Genomic DNA, 26,701 nt, shown 5'->3' with positions numbered 1-26,701 from the left:
TTTTTGACGATGAAACTATCAAATATAAAATATAATTTGCTGCATATGCCAAAAAAGCCAAATTTAGATTTAATGTGCACAATTTATTTGTCTGGTAACACTTCCGGTGAAAAATTATATTTTTTCGGATTTCTTGGTTTATTTTGTTCAAATAGCAAAGCCTTGGAGCTACATTCCGATTCGGAACTTGACCTTCTGTTTCTTTGTACACAGACTTCGCAGCCGACTGTTTAGTGTACAGGACAATTGCGGGGCTAGCGCTACGATCCTACTGACACTAACAGTCTCTCCCGAGCCGAGACTCGAACCTACGACGACTGGCTTGTTAGGCCGGCATCGTACATCGAGACCATCTGGGAGAACCTATCACCTATCAGTATTTTTCGTAATTCTTACGTCAATAGATTGTAGGGAAAAGAATAAGGAGTTTTCGAACAAAAAATGCGTTATTTTATAACCAGGAGGAAGGTTTCGCAGAGCGAGGGGTAATCTAATCGACATCAAAATTGGGATTTTCCAAAGTGACACCAGATAAATAATTTCCCAAACTTCGAGTAAAATCTGTGTTGGTCGTGTTCAATTAGTATGTACACTTCGTATGAAATGGCCCACATGCATTCATTACTGCATTAATAGTTCACGCTTACAGGGTATTCAATAAATTCGAATACACTTTAATAATGTGTTTAAAAAAATGAAAATAGAAGATATTTTTTCCTGAATCAATTTCTATTGAAGCAGTGTTTATTGAGAACCACTACGACATATAAGCTGGAAGCACACCACCTTTGTGCTGTCGGACGAGCTCGAGACGTTTACCATAAAAATCGCACGCTGCACGCACGTGGTTCATCAAGATTTCATCCCAAATCTTGGAAATAAGTTTTTTGGGATTGGTTCACAGTGCTCTCTTTATTTTCGCTCTGCTTGCCCGGCACCACGAGTTGCATCAGCTACTGAGAGAACCACTCATCGTTCGAATGGCGAAAATCGGGAGACTACGGTGGGCTGGGTTTGTCGTTAGGATGTCAGACGACATCCCGGTGAAAATGGTTCTTGGTAACGTCCCGACTAGAACGAGGTGACGGGGCGCGCAGCGAGCAAGGTGACACGATCAAGAAGAAAACGACCTACGGGGCCTCCGCAGACGACTGGTAAGGTAAGGTAAGCTTGCTCGGCGTGTACGGCTATTGATAAAAGTTTAGGGGATTAAGCTCCGGAAAGCTGGAAGTCCACAAAGTCTTATCGAGAAAATCAGTCCAACTCTCTCAACACAACGTTTGGACGATATTCGCCATGTAAACCGGTGCACCATCCTGTTAAAATACGTAGTGATCCTTCCCGTAAAGATCCCCCCCCCGGGGCAACAATCTTTTCTAGAACTACAGTCTTATAGTACGCGCTGTTGATTTTTACGTTTTTCTCGATGAACACCAGAAAGAGCTTCCCTCTCTTGGATACGGCCCCCCAAATCAGCACCGATGCAGTGCTCTGGAACCGCAGGATGTTTATTCAGGACGATGGGATGTGCCGGCGCCCTCAGCCGTTCATTTTGGATATTGTGCGGATGTTACAAGACAAAGAGTTTCTCATCAAAAAATCACGAACTCCTGACTTGCGTGCCACAAACAACTTTGCTTCGACACGTCGCGGTATTCTAGCATCATGCACAGTAAAAAAAAGTAAAGCCTTGGTGCTACATTCCGATTCGGAACTTGACCTTCTGTTTACTAAACACAGACCTCGCAGCCAACCGTTAAGTGTACAGGTCAATTGCGGGGCTAGCGCTACGATCCTATTGACACTAACAGTCTCTCCCGAGTCGAGACTCGAACCAACGACTACCGGCTTGTTAGGCCAGCATCGTATATGAGATTGAAGCTGACACCAATATAAAAACACAGAATGCGCATGGGGCGCAGCTACACAAAGAAAAAAAGTTGTATTCGAACTTATTGAACACCCAGTACTTGTAGTATTCTCAAAAAGACTAGTTGTGCTTGAATAAAACTTGTTTATGGTTTTCAAGACAAACAAATTTAATCTAAGATAGCCTTAAAATCAGTCTAGGAAAAATTTAATTTATAAAAATAAATAAGTTTTTTTTTACTCAAAGATATCTGAAGTTACATAAAAAGTTTTAATGAAAAGTCTAGGATGAAGAATCGAAAAATAATTGTTTTGTTGAAGGTTAAGTACTCAAAAAAAATATTGGTATTCTAAATTCTTGTAAAGATCTAAATAGACTTCTCCTTGAAACTTGACTTTTCCTTGAAACTAGACATTATTCCAACATCTTTGGTTTTTCAGGATGAAGAAATGCGAAATTAATTTTTTTGGTTCAGGATGAAGAAATGCGAAATGAATTTTCGGGAGTGATCGCGAATTCTTCCAATGAAATACGCTAAGATTACGATAGATTATCTTCTCAATGTAACTTTCATTCAACATGATTTATTAGTGTAAATTTTTGAAAATAATGTGGTGGCCCCAAAAAATTTGAATTGACAACTGAGATTTATTTAATATCATTCTGGTTCCAGCAATACTTATGTAAGCTGGTGTTTGGCCATCTTTGGCCTTTTTCCAGGAACTCGGGCAGTTTTAATAGATATTATTGTAATAATATCATACTAGTTGACCCATCAAACTTCGTCCCGCTAATTGTTTACTCTTTATTTAATAAATTTTGAACTTTGAAGGCATGGGAATTTCTAATTGATTCCAAAGATTGACCGATTTAGTATTCTCGAATAAGAGTTTTTTTTATAATCTGCGAATGAATGACGACTCTGTTATTGGATACGTTCGAACTGAAAAAGCTGATTATTTGAAATGATTATTATTGTCGGAATGATAATATCTACACCTTGAATTGTACCTTAGGTATCGTTACATGTAATACATTGGTTTTTGATATTTTACATTTAATTTTGTCCCATTTCATAATTTTGGTTGGTTCAGGTTTAAAGATGGTTTGTTAGGCGTCGCACACAAATTACGTAACGCCAAAGACCCCCTCCCTCACCCCTATGTAACGTTAGGTAACGTTCAATAAGACTCCCTCTCTAAAAATTATGTAAAGATGAACAGCCCCCTCCCCCACAAGGTAACAATAAGTAACGCAGACTTAATCTAAACTCTACCCCCCCCCCACCCTCCATGCGTACTTACTTGTGTACGACGCCTTAGTAGCTTCAATATGTATGATAATTATAAGTACATAATAAGTTTCTTTTGCCAATCACAAATGGTGACTCCTCAACACTGTTGTCTGGGGTCGATTGTAGGCTTCGGTGCATAACCCAATTACGAAAATGCCCATGTGACGTTCAAGAATTTTTGGCACTCTTCTAGAGAGCTAATTCGCCATTTTAAATTTCAAAATGGCATGCGAAGCTAATTCCTGGCCTGTAGGTATCATTCTGGTTTTGGGAATATTCATATTAGTTTTCGGTCATTTAGGTATTTTTTTTCAGTAACTTAGTCTTAGAATTCGAAATGGTCTCTGGGGTAGATTTTTGGTTTCTGTGCATTATCTTGATCATTTAGAGCTGTTTGCCGGTAAAAGTTGGTTTAAATATGTGTTTCATTTGTGTGAGACCACTCCCTTTCTGAGGAGGGAGGGGCTCCATTTGTTTGATTTATTTTCGAGTTATACAGAAATTTGTGTTTCATTTGTATAGGAGCCCTCCCTTCCAGAGTAGAAAGAGGTCTCAAACCAGCAAAAAAAACCTTCCTCAGTCCCAGAAACTCTCAGATACAAATTTTCACGACGATCCACTGATCCATTCTTGAGTTGAATCGTGATTTGCGTACTCCAACTTATTTTTATCACACTTATAGATTCTATAAAATATTTCAACGTTCCATTATTCATCCTATCAGGCCGATATTCACGAAGAACGTACAGATTAAACACCAAGTTTTCACGAAATCATTGTACAAATAAACAGAATACGCTTACATGCTCTCATGGAATCGTCCAGCATTGGAAATTTGGTAAACTTAGCCAGATTTATCCTAGATTTTGTAAAACAAACCATTTTTCACAACGCACCCATATTCATCTCAAAACTAAAATCATTGCTAAATTATTCATCTCACGACATCCCCATATTCATCACACTATTAATCATGAATGAATCACACTTTTATGAATGAACGTTGCTGCAAACTGTTGTAGTAGGTTACCTAGATATCCGCTGTAGTTGTTTATGTGCAAAATTGGTAACCTAGGTAACCACTACAGTGCTGTAGATTTATGTAAATTATGTCGGAATAATTCAATATTTTCAGTATGATTTTTCCGTATCAACAGAAGCTGACTTGGCTACTTTTGATTATCTTCAACGCAATGAAAATACATACAGTTGAAATTTAGGATTTGTCAAAAATTCATCTCATATATTTCTACTAATTAAAGCTTGTTTTTAGAAATTTGAGGTGAAAATTTTAAAGATTGAAGTATTCTTAGTGTAGTGAGTGATTTTGTTTAGTGATTAAAATAAAAAATGGTCCGCAAATGATGAAAAGAACTTTGATTGGCTGTTGAACGAGCCCCGTTGTAGCCTTGTAATATGCGTTTATAATTATGTTGTATAGGATGAATATATGGGCTGAGATGAATATTGGAACAGTTCCCCTCAATGTCCACAAAAAGTATGAAAAACAAAGTGGGATTCTTGTCGGCTTAATATACCTCTATAGGGTATCCCAAAATTGCACAAGTCTGGAATCCCGGGGGCTCACCCTTCAGATGATAGAAAATGGAGTTACGAACAAACTTTTGTTCGGCGGCAGCTCTAGAAAATGATGTTTTCAACTGGCCCCGATGACTTTTTTGAAAAAATCGGTTTTTCTTATGTTAAATCCAAAAAAAAAAACATGTCCAGTTATTCAATTTTCCATGAAACCTTATTCTTTTATATTTTTTACAGGTTCCTTAGGGTCCAAACTGTAAGGGAAAAATTTGTTTCGGATTGATTATCGTCAATTTATTTTTCTAAACAAATTCCAATCGTTAGGAAAAGAGATTTTTCAAGTATACTCTGACATTCAATCAACAGAAGTGGGTATTAAACCTAATACTCTCACCAACTGAATACCTTTTAAAGTTGGGAAATTTTATGGGGTAGAACATTGCCAAAGACTACATGGCTCTAAAATAACTTGGTTTTGAGTTATTCGTGATTTACTGTTGAATAAAAAGTTACATGTTGATGTTTTCCAATACTAAAATGTTCATTTGCTGTATCATATAGTATTATAATTTCAACTTAATCTCCTGCTACTCAAAGGGCCCGTTCTGCAGGGTCATTGATAACTGTTAAGCTTCAACATTCCGATTTGGCATCAAGATAATAATTTCTTTCTATCCAGGCCTTGGGATCTTCCTAAATAAAAAAGCTTGATATCAAGCTGCAGTCTATCGAAAAAACTCTAGTGACTTCTCTGTGAGTTAGTGGATTTTTAGTTTTTGGTTTTTTACAGACGAACATTTTTTCACTCTTGAATTGTCGTTTTCACTGCTCACCTTTTTTTAAGTTTTGTACCATCTTCGTCTTCGAGTCATCATTAACATTTTTATCGAAAAATACCAGGCTAACCTTGACCTCCAGAAGATACCAGTGCAGTCTGCAGACCCGGCACCGTACCGAAGTCACCGGAGATTGCGGCTTCGAGTCCCATCTGAATAAGATTTTTTTTTTAATTTTTGTCCTTGTTCATTTTTCGCATCCTCGTTAAATTACATACATTTCCTCCCCTTTAGTAAAATTGATAATATTTATTCAATTTTTTTTACTCGACCTTGATTATTGTAGGAAAACATTAAAATTCAACTTTTTATTTCACAGTAAATAACGAATAACCCAAAATCGAGTTATTTTAGAGCTATGTAGTCGTTGGCAATGTTCTACCCCATAACATTTTCCAACTTTTAATGGTATTCAGTTGGTGAGAGTATCAGGTTTAATACCCACTTTTATTGATTGAATGTCAAAGTATACTTGAAAAATCTCTTTTCCAAACGATAGAAATTTGTTTAGGAAAATAAATTGACCATAATCAATCCGAAACGAATTTTTCCATTACAGTTTGGACCCTAAGGAACCTGTGATAAATATAAAAGAATTGGATTTCATGGAAAATTGAATAACTGGACATGTTTTTTTGATTTAACATAAGAAAAACCGATTTTTTCAAAAAAGTCATCGAGGCCAGTTGAAAACATCATTTTCTAGAGCTGCCGCCGAACAAAAGTTTGTTCGTAACACCATTTTCTATCATCTGGAGGGTGAGCCTCCGGGATTCCAGACTTGTGCAATTTTGGGACACCCTAATACCTCAAACATAATATTCTGTAACCGTTCCAACGATTCTAACGATGTTCTAAAACTTACTCCTAATCTCAAACAAACGCTTTTCAAAATATTTTTCTTCATTTGGATATACTATTTTAAATTTTTGACTGCTTAAGTTAATGTTTAAAGCTTCCAATCCTCCAGTCCAGTTTGTTATTGTCATTTCCGGATACTTTTCATCGACACTCATCTATATTCTTTATATTTTTCTATACTGACATTTTTATAGGTTTGATTGTTAGCTCCCGATGAATTCCGATGAATAATTTCATGAATCAAAATTATAAGGCTTTACTGTGTTAGTGTACATTTTATTAAAACACTCAAGTAAAATGCGATCTATTCCAAAAGTCAGTCTAGAGCCAAGCTTTTGGCTAGTAGAATTTACACTGTATTTAAATCGCCGGTGCCACAATTCCGGTACCCCCTGCAGAAAGCGAATGGCCCAACCGCGGTGACAGCATGTAAAAACCCCTATTTCTCAGGCTAGTGCCATATGTCAAACAAGGCCGTTTTCGCCAATTTCAGCAGTAATTTCACCACGGTATCGTCTGACAGGCGGACATCGATACTCGCAAGGAGGAGAATCGTTCGAAATTCGAACCAAAGCAAAAAGAATTTGCATAATTGCTTCCATTAGGTGATAACGCTGTCTGAGCCGAGCTTGGCGCAAGTGACACCGTTAGGATCGTCGGCCTTCCCAAGTCTATGTGATGGGGCGGAGAAGGTGTTTTGTTGGAGGAAAAAAAAATGGTAACAACCCGAAAAAAAAATCAACTGAGACGCGTACGGTTCGTAGAGGTTTTTTCGTTTGGGAAATGCAGCATCAGTATATCCTAATTGACTTAATAGGTTGGATTCGGCATAGTTTTTCGATTTTGAATCATGTAGCGGTAGGCAATGGCCTTTCTCGTACCAGCTTTTTTATTTGTTGTTAGGTATTATCAGATGCAGATGCATTTCACAATAAACATGTTTAAAAAATCCGAACTAACTTTAACATTAAAAATTTGAAATCTGATGGGAGCGTCCAATATTTTTAAATTTAGAGGGTCTTCTCAGTAACCATTAAATTCTGAGTCGCGTAGCGTTGAAAAGTGGAAAAAAAGAAAAACAGTTTCACTACTTAGGCAATGAATAGTTTTACAACTGTCATCCATAAAAAACTGCAGTCCACTACAAAATCCTGTCCCATTAGGCCAGTCGTATTGGGAATTGTACGTGCAATCACAGTGCAAAAAGCAATAAAAATAAATTCTGCTTCACCAGTTAAAAGCGTGCGGTGTGAACGAGAAATTTAGTTTCAATTTGATTGTGGATTGCGTTTGCACTTCTAATTTTCCTTTTCACTATATGGCGACCGTCAATGTGGCGAACCGCAGTTCGATTTGCAGGGATTGCAATCATCAAAAAAATATTCAATCGGTTCCGTCGATTGCAAATCTGCGAAGTGCACGCATGCACACTCAAACTAAATTTGGCACTAGGGGAAATTGATCCTCGAATAGATCGGAGCTGAACGCCGAAATCACTGGAAAGCGAAAAATCTCACTTACTTCAAAGGGATTTACACACACCAATCTCGGTGAAAGTGAAGGTTTCATCAGTGCCTTGAATTGTATCAGTTTAGTTCCGACAAAGCTCGTCAGTGTCAGATCGGTCAGTAGTTTACCTTGGTGCAGTGCGCAGCGATGCAAAAATTATCTCGACCAATCATCGAAAAACAATCTCGCTCGGAACCACAACCGGACGTATTGCAGCCGAAAAAAGCAATTTTCTATGGTTTGTACCGTTCGTTGATCGAATCTCTCCCAAATCAAATGCACAATCGATGATGGCTTGCAAGCATGGGCCTCTCCAACGTGAAAAAAGGGGAAATGTGTTGTTAATTTCTGGGCTACCACTTGCGGCAGTGATGCCAGCAGATTATTTCAACCGTTAGAGAGAAGTGTTGAAATGCACACGCAGATCAACCAAACCACGGAAAAAGATTGGCACCACGGGCATCTGAAATTGAGTAAAACACTTTCATCCACCGACCCGTTTTCCCTAAATTGCTGAGCCACAAGCCACTGAAAACTTCATAATGTACACACTCTGCGAGCTTTAATTGACTACCGAACGTAAAGCGAGATAAGTAGGTCTCTTAACAAAATTTACAAAAATAAAAAATAAATCATCACTTTCGAGAATGAGGCGTTGCTCCGTTCACGGTGTTTTCTCTTCCCGGCTAATCATTTCCATTACCATCGACAGCAGCAGCAGCAACAGCAATAGCAACAGCAGCAGCATCTTGGTTAGATGTCTAAGCAGGCAGCTCGCAGAGATGCTGGTGTTGATGAAAGAAAAGCTGTATTCCACCCTCCACCTTTCACAGACTTTTTTGCGGGGTTCGGTTGACGTGGGGATGTTTTCGCACTCCGAAGATCTCCTCTGAAAATATTTAGTCGGCAACCGCGCGCTGTTTGGAAGCCGTGTTGTGGCATGCAGTTCAGTTGCGGTACGCTGTCAATAATCACAGTTATGAAAGGTTATTTAAGAACCACTTTTGCTTTATTTTTGCCCTGCGATTCATTGTTCGCAAGATATTGCTCCGGCAGATCAGAAAAGGTAATTTGCGCGATAAAACCTCTGTCGCTCTTTCTGCTATCTCATTCCAGAAATTAATGTTTGCTGGTGAGAAACACAGAAATTGAAGTTACATTTTCTGAGCGGTTTTCGGCTCCAATCCCTTTGATATTGAACAAAGGACTTTAACGTCAGAGGAGGTCGGTGTACTTATATCTAATTTTGAATCACTAAAAATCTTTTTCCAATGTGTGTGAAACATAAAAACAATATCGCACGCTTAGCCTTGGGGCTAATAGCGGTCTCGATCAACTAGATTAGTTGAGAGAATTCGTTATCGATATTGTTTTTGGCACATTTTGCATGTGTAGGATAAGTACAACGATACACCGTGCCTCTAGTGCTGAGTCGAGAAAATTTCCAGCTCGAAAAGATCCTCGACTCGATCGGGAATCGAACCCGATATCACAACCGTGTGGGAGAGCTAGCCGACCGACATCGCTAACCACAGAACCACGGGGACCACGTGTGTGAAACATACAATCTCTGAAAAAAATTATTTTTATAAATTAACATGAAGAAATTAAAAATAAATATATAATTTAACATATTTAAGTTGAACAATTATCAGCTTTTTGCATGTAGTAACTGAAATTATCCTCTTTAAACAACTTTTCATATGCAGTAGCAGAACAATTCCAACGGCGGATGAGTAACCCTTTCAAATTAAATCCCAAATTAAACACCAAAAACAAATCAAAGCTGGAAGCACAAAAGGTACACCGTTTCCTTCCGCCAGTACACACAACAGTTTCGCGTTTCATACCGGCCGGAACTGGGTTGCGCTGAAACAATCACTACAAATTGCTTTACAAACACAGATGATTGCTTAGATTCATACGTCCAAAATAATCCGACACGGCAGTCCCGTTCCGGAGTGTGAAATCCACGGTGCCCAAGCGAGCACTGGGTGCTACGGGAAATCCAAATTTCTAAGTTTGATAGAGTGCGCGGCGAAGAAGGTACGGTAAAGTTGTCAGGGAGAGAATATTGACGTAATTCAGCGTAACGGCAGCCAGCAAGGAACACTGCTGAGCTGACTGACTGACTGACGGCAGCTCGACCGCAAATTTCCGCATCCGGCCTGTGCCTACACATATCTTCAGGGTCAGACGGAACCGCCGGTATCGTTATGAGCGGCATTCAGCTGTGGGAGGAGAAACCATATTTACCCGACAGGCACCCGCGAGCGAACTTCGTCAAAGTCACGTCCATTCGCAGGAAGAACAGAGATAATTAATCGCTATTAAAATTTCATCATGTACCGTGGATTGTTTTTTTTTTCTACGTGCGATTAATTACCGTTTCTCGTGTGGATTCCACACGCAGCCAGGTCGGACGGGTGGAGTTGGGGGCCTTTGGTACGGAGAAAGTGTTCGCTTTTCCGAGTTGGAATATAATTAAGACGAATTGTTGCACACGTGGCGTGCACACAGAATTTCATGGAATGGAAGTGCCATACGGTGCCAGTGCGCCGGAGAGAAATTCAAATAGGTATCACAACATTGTCGATGAATGCTCGGATATATACTATGTATGGCCATGTTACAGAGTGCCACCGTGTCGCGAATCGATGATTTATGTAGCCGCTTGAATGATATTTCAATTGGCTGATAATGGTATTCCGTACGGGCAGTTGATAATTATTAATTGTTTATTGATTAAGATTCGTATAAATGATGGACCTGCGAATTTGGGCAATTCATTGCATGATAATTGCTCTGCCCATGGATTGATGATGGCTGCTACATTTTCAGTGGGCCGAGTGTTCAAATACGAGCAGTTTTTGGTATGGTTTGAAAATTGCAGTGAATTTATCGATCAATTGATTGGAACGCACCAATTTTGGAGATAGTCTTCTTCTTATCCATAATTAGACAAATTGTCAGAAATCAAATTTGTCAAATCTAATTGGTCCTTCCTCTACAGTAATTGGCATTGACAAACTTTGTTTGCTGTTTGTTCCATCGTCAACACAGCACTTGTTATATTTTTTCAAAATTTAATCAAGCTTTCGATGTCGATTATGATTTATTGCTCCCTTAAAGTCTTGATGTTGTTCATTTGGTTTATGTTCTGAAAAGTTCCGACGGATATTATCAGTTATTTAGCATTTTTAGCATTTTACACAAAGTTTATTTAGAGTATTTTTGTTATAAAAAAAAGCATGAGTTCCCCGATTCTTCCATTTGTCAAAATCTGACTGTTTTAAAAAAAAATATGCTAGTTCACCACATTAATGTGAAGTGCAAGCTTCCCACCAATACATATGGCTGTCTGTTTTATATAATGATAACAAAAATAGAGAATTCAAACTTCAATGCTTTTTGTTTAATTTAACATCCAATAGTCAATAAATGGTTTGCCAGTAATAAGTACTGTAATTTTGATAAAAATTTGAGGAATCTATTGTTTTTCAATATTGTAATAGTAATAGCTTAGAATTCAATTATTTTCCGAGAATATTTTCCATTGAAGTGATCCTGTCAATTGCGACCTGTTTGTTTGGGGGTTATAGAATTTTATACCATTACAATATGTTATGAGTCATTGATATTTGTATATGTTTGTTTGTCTAATTTATCAGATTAGGGTAACATTAAAACTGAATAAAAAAATTCAACCACTTCTTTGTTTGCTATGTGACAATTTTATTTTTTTTTCGACACATATTATAAATAATTTGCTACTTTTTTGTGAGGAAAAGTTCTAAAGTTCGGAGTATTTGGTATGATTGTTCCGTATCGAAAACTACTTCGTCAAAGTCACGGTTGGCTTAAGAAAAGTGAAAAAAATGTCCTAGAGGTTAAACTAGGTGAAAATAATAGATTACAGATTAATAGATTGCAGAGATCTAGCAATCTCTGAGATAATCGAGTTAGATTGAAAAGTTGCACATACTCACATACACATACTCACACACACATACTCACACACACATACTCACACACACATACTCACACACACATACTCACACACACATACTCACACACACATACTCACACACACATACTCACACACACATACTCACACACACATACTCACACACACATACATAAACACACATACACACATACTCACACACATACCCACATACTCACACACATACACACACACGTACACACACATACACACACACACACACATATCTACAGAAAATGCTCAGCTCGTCGAACTGAGTCGAGTGATATACGACATTCGGCCCTTTGGTGCACTTTTATACCTTCGGTTTTGCCAGTGATTGCTATACCTAGGAGAAAGGCAAAAATTAAACTTGATAGCAGAAAGCCAGAACCTATTTTCTTGCTCTATGTAGGGCCCCAAAAAATCCTAAATTCATAGGAACGACGAACAGAACAGACGGGCTACTCGTTTAAAATCCAGCAGACTCGCCACCCGCGAATGTCTCTATCTTCCAAAAAAACGAGCCGTTTGTTTTTTCTCTGGGCCGGTAGTGTTGGCAGATAAAATAATTTTCAATATAATCAACTTTAAACATCTATAGCTCTTTTCAGGGACATCCAAGCTCTTCAGTATTTTCGGCAAAGTTGTTAATCATCCAAAATACTATACTTTAACGTAATGTTATGCGTTAGTAAAGCACTACTCAGCTTTCCAGAAAGGGAAATGCGAAGAGGTTGGTTGTGGAGCAAGAAAACCTCAAAAATAAAAGAAGCAAAAAAGGTAAACTGGAACCTATTCGAGATATACCGATATATTTGAAGTTGCTCATGTCATGAGAATTTGATGACTCTAAATCGGTACAATATCATGGATTCATCGAACTTTAAGAGAATGACGTTTTTAAACGGTTTTTTCTATAAAGACCTTTATTATAATAGTCTACAAATTTAGCACACATCGAATAAATTGAAAATTGATAAAAAAATGGTTACATATTATGTGAGTTTAGGAAAAACCAGGATCTTCGACTACCTTAACGGAAAAAACCTGAATGAATCCACCTAGTGGTGCAGAAACCTTTGTTATACTAACTACCTACTACTATATACTTATTAGACCAGTAAACCACAAATCGTATACCAACGTAAGTCCAATTCCATTAATGAATAAAACGAATTTAAAAGATAGTTTTCAGAGGGTGAACCAAATACGATCATTGAATTAAAGCTTGACGTGGGTTTCGCAAATATTATGGATGTTGTCACTGGAGTATATGAGTGTTATTTTTTCGATCACAAACCAATTTTCAAATGCTAGCTAAAAGCAACTCAATTTTTTTCCTAAAATAATCGAACGCGAGGAAACAGTAATAGATAACAACGATGCTGGTTTCATCCTAGAACAGCAAATATGTATGTTAGTTTAATGCAGTTCTTTTTTTTAAATCCCCATAAACAAGGTTTGAATATCGCTTTGGCTTTATAAATCGCAGGACTTAGAATTATGAATCAGCATATTATATTTTTTACGAATTGAAGCAAATTTCTACAAACTCGTTCTCGAAAAGTTATAGTTCAGAATTATACAGGAAAAAAACTAATTATGAATGTTGTCAATTTAATTCTAAATCAAATGCATTATCTAAAAATGAAGGTTTTTTACGACATTTGTGAATTTTGGATTTTCATTGCAAACGGGTGGCACTAACATATTCGTACGTAAATAGGTCTATACATTTTTGGCAAAGCTTTCAAAATATCTGCATCGCTAATTATGTTACATTTGAACACATTGAGATCAGATTTTGCTACAATGTTTGGCTCCCGAAAGCTATGGAAGATTCTTATTCTTGAATCTGGGTTCAATGTACAATTTAATATATAAATTTCAAAGAAAGTAAGTAATTCAAATTTTCAAGAAAAAGCTAAAGGGTATTTTTTTACACCAGTTAAGACGCACTACGAAGAATTTAAAAATCATGCATTGTTGTCGATGATTGTTGTTTTCTTTTAAGGAATGAATAGCGACACGAAAAAAAGGAATAGAGGGATAGAGAAGAAGAGAAAGCAGGGAGATGAATTATCCAAAAAGTAAAATATCCCAAGTCTGAAATATACTTTGGTCAAATTTCTACAGTTCAAGCTGCCAATAAAAATTCGCACTTAGTATGAGTTTAAAATACTCTAGGGCGTTCATTTGAGCATGCGAACATCAAAATCGGAATATGCGTTCTGTAAAATGAGTGTTTATTTTGTAATTTTCTTGTTTCGATTCTGATATACTATTCATATAAACAACATATTTACACAAACATACATTCAAGCACACATACACATACATACAGAAATTGTTCAGTTCATCGATCTGAGTCGATTGGTGTATAACACATGGCTCTCCATGCCATTCATTTTGCCTTAAAAGTTAAATATCTTATGTAAAAAATACTCTTTGATCAATATTTTGAGAACTAAGCCACTAATCAAAAATCCACTCGGTAGCATTCTGGGGGAGCACAGTAGCTTCCGTTTGCGTATAAGATCATCAAAATCGGATATTGCGTTCTATAAGAAAGGTGCGTTAGTATTTTGTGGCACATACATACAGACAACATACATACACACACACATACACACACATACACACACACATACACACGAACAGACATTGCTCAGTTCGTCGAGCTGAGTCGAGTGGTATATACGGTTCGGCCCGCCGGGCCTTGTATCTATTTTGCATTTTTCGACCGATTTTAGAACCTTTGTTTAGTATAACAAAGGTAAAACTAATATAAGAGAGAGGCGTGAAACCGAATTATAGAGAAGGACAAAATGTGAAAGAACTCAATAGAATAAAAAGAGATGAGCAACCAATAACTGATCAGAAAACACCAGGAACATTAGGAAACGGTAAAAAAACGACAAAAATCAAAAACCGAAATAACAGAAAAGAAATCAAATGAACGATATAGTCATTTGGAAATAAAATAAAATAAAAACTTGAGACTTAATTTACTGAATAACCAATAAACCTAGATAAAAGTCAAATCAAAGCAAACCAGAAAACCAAAATGAAAATATACAGAAAATCAGAGAAACAGACTCACAGCCAACAACAAAGCAACTAAAACAAGAGAAAATTTAGCAGAGAAACAAAATGAAAAATGTATTACAGAGATAAGAAAATAAATTATGAGAAAACAGATATATGAAAGAATCGAAAATAAATAGAAACAAAAAATTATGCAAGCAAAAAACCACAAAATTATGACAAGAGAAAAATTAAAAACCGAAACAAAATGTATAATAGCAGTTAAACAAAAAGTAATCAAACTTTCAAACAAAATGGGTCAGAATTCGTGAAACGGATCACAAAAAATCGCGATGTCTGATTTTTTCACATTAGTATTAAAAACTTAAAGAGTTTCACTCGGGAAGTTGATTTTCCTATTTTTATTGAATTTGAGTAAGTTTACAAGTTGTTATTGTCGATTGAAATTTAGGTTAAAATTGTTTTTAAACAGACATAGCTTTAAAAATATTGCATTGAATTTGATGAAATTTTCACAGCAGAAGCATCCTAAGTTGTAGTTTACAAAAATATTTTTTTTGGAGAAACAAATATTTTTTCAATAGTAACTATTTAAAACAATATGTTAAAAATCTATGTTCTGGGGCACTGAAAAACCTGAAAAAAATTCACAAGTATTTTAAACGAAATTTCGAAACTGCCCTGAAAATTTCGCGGTGGTGATATTTTTTGATCAAAAGATATGGGCCTTCAAAGTTGGTAACAAGCGCATTTTCAAGCGGTGACGTGGTTTTTGCAAATAATATGAATGTTATCACTGGAGTACATGAGTCTTATTTTCTCGATCACAAACCAATTTTTAAATGCTGGCTAGAAGTAATTGAATTTTTTTTAGATAATCGAACGTGGGGAAACAGTAAAAGATAACAATGATGCTGATTTCATACTAGAACAGCAAACATGTATGTTAGTTTAATGCGGTTCTACTCATTCGCTTTATTTTCAAAAATCGCAGGACCTAGAGTTATGAATCTTTATCAAGTTTTTTTACGAATTGAAACTTTCACAAACCTGCTCTTTAAATATAGTTTAGAATTATACAGGAAAAAAATATAGCAAAAAGTTGTCAATTGAATCCTATCTCAAATGCATTATCTGAAAATAAAGATTCTCCACGATCTTTGAGAATTTTGGATTTTCAGAGTGTAGGCGAGAACATAATTGTTTTCGAAGGCCTAGGCTGTATGAAAAAATCCGAAATAAAGCCTTTTTTAAATCTTGCTGCGATGACGAGAAGTGGAATAACATGGATACTCTGTTTGCACTTAGTCTAAAAATTAGAAAGCAATATTTATATCATACATGAGCATATTGTATCATTCAAAGAGATTAGTGACTTTTCACCTGCGCACATTAGTAAACGTGTACAGCCATGTAGAGTTGCTTCAACACTTTTTCCTAATTTTGCCGATAACTTCACCAATTACTTTAGATTCCTGGTCACATATTTAAAAATAAAATAAGTATTCAACTGAAAAATTTTCCAGCTGTTCAAAACGTAGCATTGCAAACGAAATAGCGATCCATTTGTGTTTTTCTCAACGGGTGGCACTAACACATTCGTACGTAAATAGGTCTATACATCTTTGGTAAAGCTTTTCAAAATGTTACATGTGCACACTGTGGGATCAGATTTCGCTACAACGCTTGGCTCCCGAAAGCTGTAAATATTTCTTACTCTTCGCAAATCTTGGTTCAACGTACAATTTAGTATACATTTCATAAGAAGTGAGGATGGGAGCTTCGGAAGAAAAGGAGCTAAGGAAGCATTGCAAATTCTAAAATCTGGTTTGAATTTCCAAGAAAAAGCTTAAGTATAATTTATTTACACCAGTTAAGACGCACTACGAAGAGTGTAAAGATAATGAAAAGTTGTCCATGATTGTTGATTTCTTTTGAGAAATAAATAGCGATACGAAAAAAAGAGGGATAGAGAAGAGTAAAGAACAGTGAGAGAGCAAAATTATCCAGAAAGTAAAATATCCCCTCTAAAATATACTTTGGTCAAAACTCTACAGTTCAAGCAACCAATAAAAGATCGCACTCAGTATGATTTTAAAAGAGCTCTTGGGCTTCATTTGAGCATGTGAACATCAAAATCGGAATATGCGTTCTGTAAAAAAGAGTGTTTTTTTTGTTATTTTTCTTTTTTAGGTCGATTTTGATATACTACACATATAAACAACATATTTACACATACATACGTACAGGCACACATACACAAACACACAAAAATTGTTCAATTCGTCGATCTGAGTAAATTGGTATACAACACATGGCTCTCCGTGTCATTCATTTTGGCTTAAAAGTTAAATTTCTTATATAAAAAATACTCTGTGATCAATATTTTGAAATCAAAGCCACTAATCAAAAATCCACTCGGTAGCATTCTGGGGGAGCACAGTAGCTTTTGTTTGCGTATGAGATCATTAAAATCGGATATTGCGTTCTGTAAGAAAGGTGCGTTAGTATTTTGCGGCACATACATACAGACAACATACATACACACACACACATACACACGAACAGACATTGCTCAGTTCGTCGAGCTGAGTCGAATGGTATATACGATTCGGCCCTCGGGATCATGGATCTATTTTGCGTTTTTCAAAGTAATCAAAGTATGACAAAGGTAAAAATCATCGGCAAACATATTTCTAGATTAACTACATAGTGACCGTGGGAGGCATTTGGAATGACACCAAATTATAACGAAAGTTGGGAAAAATTGATGCATTAAGATACCAAAATAGCAGAGAAGTGTTATCATTTCCTTAGAGAAATTCATTTTAGAACAAACAAAATGACTACTAAAGCAGGATACTAAGTAAGTGAGAATCTCTGGCAGCTACATGTTCTTGTATGGCAGCTAATAGCGTTTTCATGCCAAATGATCTGGAAATTCGCAAAAATTTATTGGACCATTTTTAATTTGAATAAAACTTTGCACACGTGTTTGGCTAAAGCAGGTATTAGACGAAGCAAACATTTGCTATTTTTTAATACAGATTTTACTTTGTGCAAATAAAAATCGTACCGAAAATAGCAAATATTTGCGTCGTCTAATACCTGCTTAAGCAAGCTGAGTATTTTCCACAAGTAGATGAACATTCAGGTTTAAAACTTATTTTCTAAATGGGCGTATGCACAGGAAATGCTCAAAGCAATACAGCTTAGAAACCAGTAGATGTTGATAAAATCTGTCTAAAAATGAATTATAGGGAACTAGTACTGGTTGACAAAAAATATACATACAATGGAAAAAAAATTCTGTCGAAAAAAAAACTCCCAATAAACACTAATTTTTTTACAAAAAAAAGTTGAATTTCATTTATTTTTTAAACGAAATTTGGAGTTATACGGCAACTTATGATTAAAAGTCCAGGATGAAGAAATGAAGAGTAAATTTATATAGCAGGGTAAATTTAAATTAATATATATTTTGACATTTTTTGAATATTTTGTAATAAAACGATTTCACATAATTGAAACAGTCATTTTAAATTGAAAAGCTCATTATAAATAAACTTCGTGAATACATCTGTTTTGAAATTATTTTAAATTTTAATATGAGAAAATTAGAAAATTAACTAATAAACAATAAAAATCAAAAATGGATTACAATTAGGTTTTCATTGAAGCATGACATTATTCTCAATCTTTAAGGAGAAAAGTCTTGGATGTAGAAACGTAAGACAATTTTTTTACTTAAAAGTTAAGTTTCGGGGAGTTTTTTCAATTTTAATATTTTTGAGAATAATCAAATTCCAGTGATGCAGTATGAATCTGATGATAATTTCAAATTGTAAAGCCATTGGCGAGTTACTTGGAAATGCGTCCGTTTTCGAGATATTTCGATATTAGGTTTGAAAAACTTCAGCATTTCATGAAAATACGCTTTTTTGTGAGTTACTCGGTTACTTTATGGTTCTCCAATAATATAAATGATTTTATCTATTTGCGATATAACACAACGCATTTTTTAAGTTCAGAAAGATTAGATGCATAATTTCGAAAGCTGCATTTAGACCGGCAGTATCTGTTCTCTTATTGACCACTTGCTTTCTGGTGTATATGTGTGACACATTTCAATAGAAGAGAGTGTATTGACGGTTCTACTACGGTCTAGAATGATGGTTTTGTCTAGCTTTGATCGGTGTTAAAAATGGAGAAAATGGCTACAATTGAAGCTGCAAAACCAAAAAAATAAAACTAAAAATTGATTATTTTTAATTGAAACATTCATCGGACAAACTATTTTAAGATTCACTACATAGCGACCGTGGCAAATATTAGATCAACAGCAACTTTGTTTAAGCTATGACAAAATTGATGCGATATTGCCTTATATCGGGGTTGCCTTATATCGAGGTATGACTGTACGATGAAATCGATTCATCCTTTGTAGAGAAAATTGAATAAGTTGGATTGGTTCTTAAATATAAAACATATATTTTCGGACTCTGATCACCGTGTGATTTATTTTATCGGATTTAAAATCTTCTGAAAATAAATGTGCTCCTGTGGTACTTTCGGCAGGTTTTCTATTTTTTCTTCAAATAAGAAAACCCACCGGAGGGATCACGGTAAAATATTTGTTTTCGGGTGATGGCCGAAACAATGCAAAAGTAGATCGAAACGCCAACAAATTGTATGAAGTAGTGATAAAAGCTCACCGTGAGTTAATTTATCTAGTTTAATACAAAACTTTTGTGATGTATTTATCAAAAAAAAAAAAAAAAAAAAGATAGATGAATAAATTTTATCAATTCAGCTAGAAGCGTTCCATTGGGGAAAAAAAAGTTACCGATTTGTTTTCCACATTTTTATCTATAAAACTCTAATTAAAATGAAAAAGTGCGAAGATAAGAATTTTTGATCGCGAACAACAAGTTTTTAAGACCATTCAAACAAGTTTGATAGTCGCAGAAACGTTCGAGCCATCTCAGGAAAATCTGTATTGAATAAATTGTCACGGAATTAAACACACACACATACACATAAATTGCCCTTTTCGTTGAGCTGAGTCGACTTGTATTTACCATTTTACGATATTTACAGACCAAATCGAAAACAGCTAGAGATTCGAAATTGTATATTTTGCCTGTAATATTATTATATATTTCTAATTGTTTGAGTTTCTCTAATAAAGTTCTATATCATTACGTTAGGTACGATAACTGAGAGTAATCATATTTTGAAGTAGAGTTATGTCTGTCTTCATCACACTGGGGTACATTCTGTGAAAACTGAAACGAGCAAGTGATACTGAGAGGGAATGATTTGAAATGTTAATAGCTTTCATGCAACTATATGGAATGATGTATTCAATTTTCCCTTTTTTTATGTGATAATTATTACCAATTTTTCCTGCTATGTATTGAGTTTAGAATTAGCTATTACTTTATAATTATTTGTTTAATTTATGCATAGGAGATATCTTATATTTTTTTAACATTCCGTTTCAAATAATAAAGAACTCTCAGTATATCATTAACTTCGAAGAGGAAACTCTATAACAGATCACCAAAAAATCAGGTATAAGCATCATACTTTTACAATTTTTGCGTTGGTAAAATATGCTGCTACTAAATACATTTCAGTAGACAGTAAAAATGCGTTAAAGACTAATGGTGGACGCGTTTTTTAACAAACTTTTGTAGCTCTGTACAGATATACTTGCAAATGGGCTATCATCACATCTCTAAAGAAGCGTTCACTCGTCTATAAATTATTTATTAAATTGTTTACTGATACTAATCCCCTGTGATACGAACCAGCTAATCAAATCTTCAGTGAAAGCCATTAAAACAATCACTACTTGTTAAAGCACTGATTGGCAATGTTTTTCGAGTTGTAAACTCAATCGTAAAGTCTAGGCGCAAAAGACGAGATTGGTAAACAGTCTTCTCCCATTATTGGCATCGCTAGTTTACACAGCTCCAACAGTGAATCTCTGTTTGCTATCAACACCCTCCTAACAAATCTTGTTTTGCTGTCGAATGAAAACAAAACAAAGCCCGCCAGTGAAGCGGTAATGCGCCTCTCGGAACCGTTAATTAGCGAAGTTCTTATCGTTATGGGGAGGAAAATCGGCGCGAAAAGTTCGATAATTAGGTGCGATGATTCGATCGAGACTGGCCAGAAGAACGGGTTGGAACCCTGGGCGATGATTCGCAATCGCGCGAACAATCGGCACCAACGCAAATCGACGCTAAGTCATCGGGCTTCCCGATGGGACAGATTGCATCCACTCCTGCGGGAATCCGTTCGTTCCATTCTTGCTGTTGTTTGTTTTCGCCCGTAGATCGTTTCCGTTCTTTTGAAAGATAAAGAGCTGAATGTTTTTTTTCTCATCCCGCTTGATTCTTGTTGCTAGAACATGTAACAGCGAGGAGCGAAGCTCTGCGATTTCGGGGCTCGTTCATGTATGACGGTGAATTTTGAACGATAGATTCTTAACTGACGACCCTGAATTAACTATGAAATACTACTTCAGCACAAAACTGGATAATTTTTCTCCAACACCTAATCCAGTACATGTTCCGTTGTGGAATGTTTGGTTCCCACATGAAGGGGGCACAAAATTTGATTGCTGTCATTTAGTCCGGAAGGTAGGCTAGGAAATCGATAAACAGTTTTACCTTCCCGGGTCGGCGCCTTTCCGTGCTTCGATGGACTCTTTCCACTGACCAGATATGATGATGATCGGCGTGTTGATGATAGGATGATGTTTTGCCCGGCATGTTCCCGTTGGATTTCTGTTTTTTTATCCCTCCTATGATGTGCTTCACATTTACCGATGCCCATCGGAAGGAGGTAAGCAGCAGCGTGCAACACACTCATTTGATAGCGATAAATCGTTGCGGTAATTCAGAAAATGACTAACTTATCGATTCCTCCCGTTTTCCGGGCTTCTTTCACGGCAACCACTGTCCCGTGGCTGCGGTTATCCCATTTAGCACGAGTGGATGGGCATTGAGGATGACCGCATATGTTTGGCACGACCGATATTGGGTCAAACTGAAAATTGACTAACCACCATCCGAGTGTGTGTGTGTGGTGTTTCTGGGGAGGAAGATAGAAACCAATGGATGGGCGATGCCATGAAGCAGCGAGGATTTACGGTTAGGAATTGCCATCAGAAGAATAGTCGTTTGGTATTTGCTGAAGGCACTTAATTATCTACTAATTTTGCCACTGTGTTGTCGGTCTAAAGCTAAACTAAAATGTTTGCGTGATGCTCGAGAGTGATTGCCATATAGCAAAGTATTGAGAGGTGTGAAATTATGCAAAGTGATGTGTCTGTGTGTTCCGGCAGATTGATAGACTCTTTTCAAGTGGCACTCGAGGTTCAATTTTGGTTTTGTTGGTTAGAACAGAAGTGCATCCATCATTTGTCAAATATGTGGCTTGTTAAGTGGGAGTAAATCCATGCAGAAATATAATTCAACTTCGACTGTTCTTCTGTTTGTTGGTTAGCTATCATGTGATGTGGGCGATGATGCACTTCAACTAATTGCTGAGTGCATTACTAGCTCTGCTGACTTTGTAGTTCACGCAAACTCTTTTCATAGGTATATTTTAATTTATGGTGCATTAAGCAATCTGCTTTGTATTCCAAGAGCAGCTTATTTATTCAAACTGAAGACTCTGTTCTCGACAATGCAATTCTGTGTTCTAGTTGGCAAGAAGAAGACAGAATTTGGTCATTATGATCAGAATTTGTAATTGGAGTAACTAAATCACTTTGATAGCCGAAAAATATTTTTTTTATGATATGATAAGGATAGGCAAGATAGCTGAAACGATTCCAGGCATATGGAAATTGACCGTGAACGCGTTCTTCTATTATTAGAATTTACGAATAGTGGATTACGGCAACTCGTTTTTTAGATATTCATCTGTTCAGATTGCCACTTGGTTCGCAAAAATCAAAACCATCTTTTCACTTGTGAGTGACTTGCACTGGAATTTGCCTCAGTGCAAACAGAGCCACACAAATTTGCGCACGACACATCGAGCATCAAATAGTGTTTGCCGCTCCCGATCTTATGTTTATTTTCTCTTCTCTCCACTTCACAAAAAAATACCGCAGAGTACCCTGTGTGCATTTGTCTAAGTGTGTGAAACTACTCATTGTGCCGCTCTTTGTGCGTTGGATGATAGGAAGGACTTACTTTTCTAGATGAAAAATTAGGACAAATCGGTTTCTTGGTTTCTTTTTCTTTGTCGTTTCCCCACGCAAATTGCTCAAACAGAGGTACTTTGTTCTCACACAATATGTTGCGAGTTCGAGTCACTTTTGGATGAGGTATTACTAAGCCTAAGTCGCACTTCCAATTATCATTATTTTTAAACTTATGATGTAGTCTTGAGACAAAAATAGAAATGACCTTGCAATATAGGTACCTATATTTGAGAACAAAATGATGCCCTGAGGTGGGGAATCAACTCCAGGCGTCATTTCGAGATCCAAGATTGCGATTTTGGTTGCTGGATGTTACCAAATACCTGCCAATATGGTTATTTCCGGATACAGGATCTGGAAATCGAAAATCCAAGATGGTTACTGAAAATGACCAAATGCCACTAAGTATGGATATATCCGTAATCGGGGTAATGCACAGAATCAAAAATCGACTCCATTTTGAAATCCGAAATAACAACTTTTGGTTCTCTTGGAATTCAAGGTGGAACTTTGAGTATTTTCGTAATCGTGATGATGGACAGTAGCCAACAATCGACTTCAGACAATTATGCTACTCCCGGTTTCTGCAAAACAGCCCAAAATGAGCGAATACTATCCAAAATGGTTATTTTCGTAATCGGAATAATCCTGGAGACCATTTTGAATTTGGAAAATGGCGACTTTCCGGAAAACAGCCAAAAATGACTTAATATGGGTATTTCCGGAATCAGATTGATGCTCAAAGGCCTAAAATTGACTCCACATGCCATATTGATATTTAAGATAATGATTTCCTGTTTCTGAGAAGCAGCTGAGAATTTCCGAATTCTACCCAATATGGATATTTCCACAATCGAGGTGAAGCCAAAAGACGATGATGGTCTCATTCTGACAAAACCAATCATTTCAAATGTCGTTGTCTTTTGAGCTGAAATGTATCCAACATCCAATTCGTCATGCATTCGTGTGTAAACGCAAACAAATCGCAAATTAAATCTTTGGATGTATGTGGAATTATTTAAAAAAGTTGAAAATTATTTAGGGGAACTATTCCATTATTCATCTCAGCCCATATATTTATCTTGTACAACATGAAAACACAATTGAAAACAGGAAAAAACGCATATTCTCTAACTAAACCAATCGACTAATCCACGGAATGGATTCTTCTTAGTTTATTTCAGATTTCTCATAAAGTAGAATCCTCAAAAACTCACTGGAAAGCTCTAAATTTGATATATTGTAGTCGGGCATCTTCATTCGAAAACTCATTTATTTCAGTCACCTTCCTCAGGAAACAAAATCCGCGCATTGCTCTTGATAGCTACAATGGGACTCGTCCGGCAACCAACCCAAAATATTTTTATTCCTTAGCGAACCACTTTTTATTTTAATCACTAGGGGTACTGGGGGTAAGCCCGGCCCCCTAAGGAAAATGATTTTTTAGTAGCACTTGATGGCCAATATTGTTATATTTCTTTCACTTGTTGCCCAGATTGTTTTCTACAAGATATCCAGGTTGCCAGTACTTTCAAACTGTTATTTCACAAGGAATAGTGAAGTTTTGAAACTAAGATAAAAACGACGTGTAGCAATCAGTGCGGGTGAAACCGGAAGCCCTTGGGGGTAACACCTGCACCTAAGGCTGTTCATGAATTTACTCGAATTAACTGAACCAATTTGCCAAATGAGAGAACTTACATTTCTGTATATTAATGTTGAATTTGGTTGGTGTCGGTTAGCTGGTTCTGGGGAGATTGCCGGAACAAATTCCGGTGAACATTATATATAAACAATGAAAGAATTTGACACTTTAAATCATATTATTAACTAGTTTAATCGAAGCCAGGATCATATTGACCACACCGGAGCATATTCCAAATACCACCGGGAAAGCGGTCAGTTTTGTGATTTGATTCAGTACATTTGGCACCTCTAATAACCCTTGGAATCATTCATAAATCACAGAAGTGCTTAAGTGCATGGTGCTAAGTCGCTAAGTCGATTAATCAATTTATTTAGCAGCGAGCCATCGGTAATAGGTGAGAAATATGTGTCAGTAACATCCAACTAACCTCAGACAATGTCGGGCTTACCCCACTCACTGGGTGACGGTGTTAAATACCAACACTTCACTAATTCCAAAACACAGTTAATTAGCATTTTCTAGTCAAATCCCAGGGGTGACGGTCTTACCCTCAGTGCCGGGCTTACCCCCAGTACCCCTACATAAAATCACTCACTGCATTAAGAATAATTATATCTTTAAAATGTCTACCTCAAATTTCCAAAAACAAGCTTATTAGCAAAAATATGTGAGATGAATTTTTACACATCCTAAATTTCAACTGTATGTTTCTAGTTTTATATTACAAAAGTTCACATCAATGGACAACGTTCTAATTCCCTAACAAAAAAAACTGTATGTATTTTCATCTGTTTTCACTGCGTTAAAGAAAATCAAAAGTTGCCAAATCAGTCTCTGTTAATACGAGAAAGCATATAAAAAATGTTGAATTATTTCGACATAATTGACATAAATCGACAGCACTGCGATGGTTACCCAGGTTACCAATTTTGCACGTAAACAACTACAGCGAATATTTAGAGAACCTACTATGATGGTTTGCAGCTACGTTCATTCATGTTAGTGTGTTTCATTCATGATTAACAGTGTGATGAATATGGGGGCGTCGTGAGATGAATAATTGAGCAGTGAATTAGGTGTTGAGATGAATATGGAAACGTTGTGAAAAAAAGTTTGTTTTATAAAATTCAGGACGAATACAGCTAAGTTTACTAAATTTTCAATGCTGAGCGATTCCATAAGAGCATGAAAGCGTATTTTGTTTATTTGTTCAATGGTTTTATGAAAATTTGATGTTTAATCCGTGCATTCTTCGTGAATATCGGTTTAATAAGATGAATAATGGAACAATTACCCTAATTATTCTTACAAAACGAAATGCCAGAGAAGAGGCTTAATCCCCGAATTTATTAAAATAAAGCCATGCATAAGCAGTGAGTCCAGTGAGAAAGCAGCCAAAAGTGCAAGAAAGATTTGTTTTGTAAGAATAATAAGTGTTATGTCCTGTCTCGCGTCGTCGCGGATTGTTCTTACGTTGGCACAAGAAAATTAATGGAGTGGAATTACCCTAAATGAAGAAAAAATGGGCGTATATAAATAAAAGTAAACATTCTCTTTGTAAATACAAGGATACAATTACAAATTCAATCTTATCAGACCGGAAGGATTTTCCAAATACATTACTGTTTTAAATCGATCAAAAATAAATATATTGGGTTGCATATTTGGAGTACAAATGGAGTCTAGTATTTTCTTGGACGTAATGTGATGATATTTTATCTGGCCAAAACTCAAACTTTTCATCGGTATGATGTTTTGTGAGAAATGGAATTATAATGTTGTTCAAAAGTTCGTTCTGGTATACATTTTGATTGAATAATGATTTAGACAAAAAGGAAAAGTCCTTCTCTGTTCACTACTCTGGCTGGTCTGCCACTA

The 26,701-nt window shown here is 36.3% G+C and overlaps 1 protein-coding gene across 3 annotated transcripts in view; it reads left to right on the top strand.

Moving 5' to 3' along the window:
• LOC129731621 (mucin-2) overlaps window positions 1-26,701 on the top strand; it is a 200,792-nt gene that overhangs the window by 47,705 nt on the left and 126,386 nt on the right. The window lies entirely within an intron of this gene.

Source organism: Wyeomyia smithii, chromosome 3, assembly GCF_029784165.1.
Source record: "Wyeomyia smithii strain HCP4-BCI-WySm-NY-G18 chromosome 3, ASM2978416v1, whole genome shotgun sequence".
NCBI classification, from domain to species: domain Eukaryota; kingdom Metazoa; phylum Arthropoda; class Insecta; order Diptera; family Culicidae; genus Wyeomyia; species Wyeomyia smithii.
The sequence above is the reverse complement of the archived record's forward strand: the minus strand, read 5'-3'. Positions and strand labels throughout refer to the sequence as shown.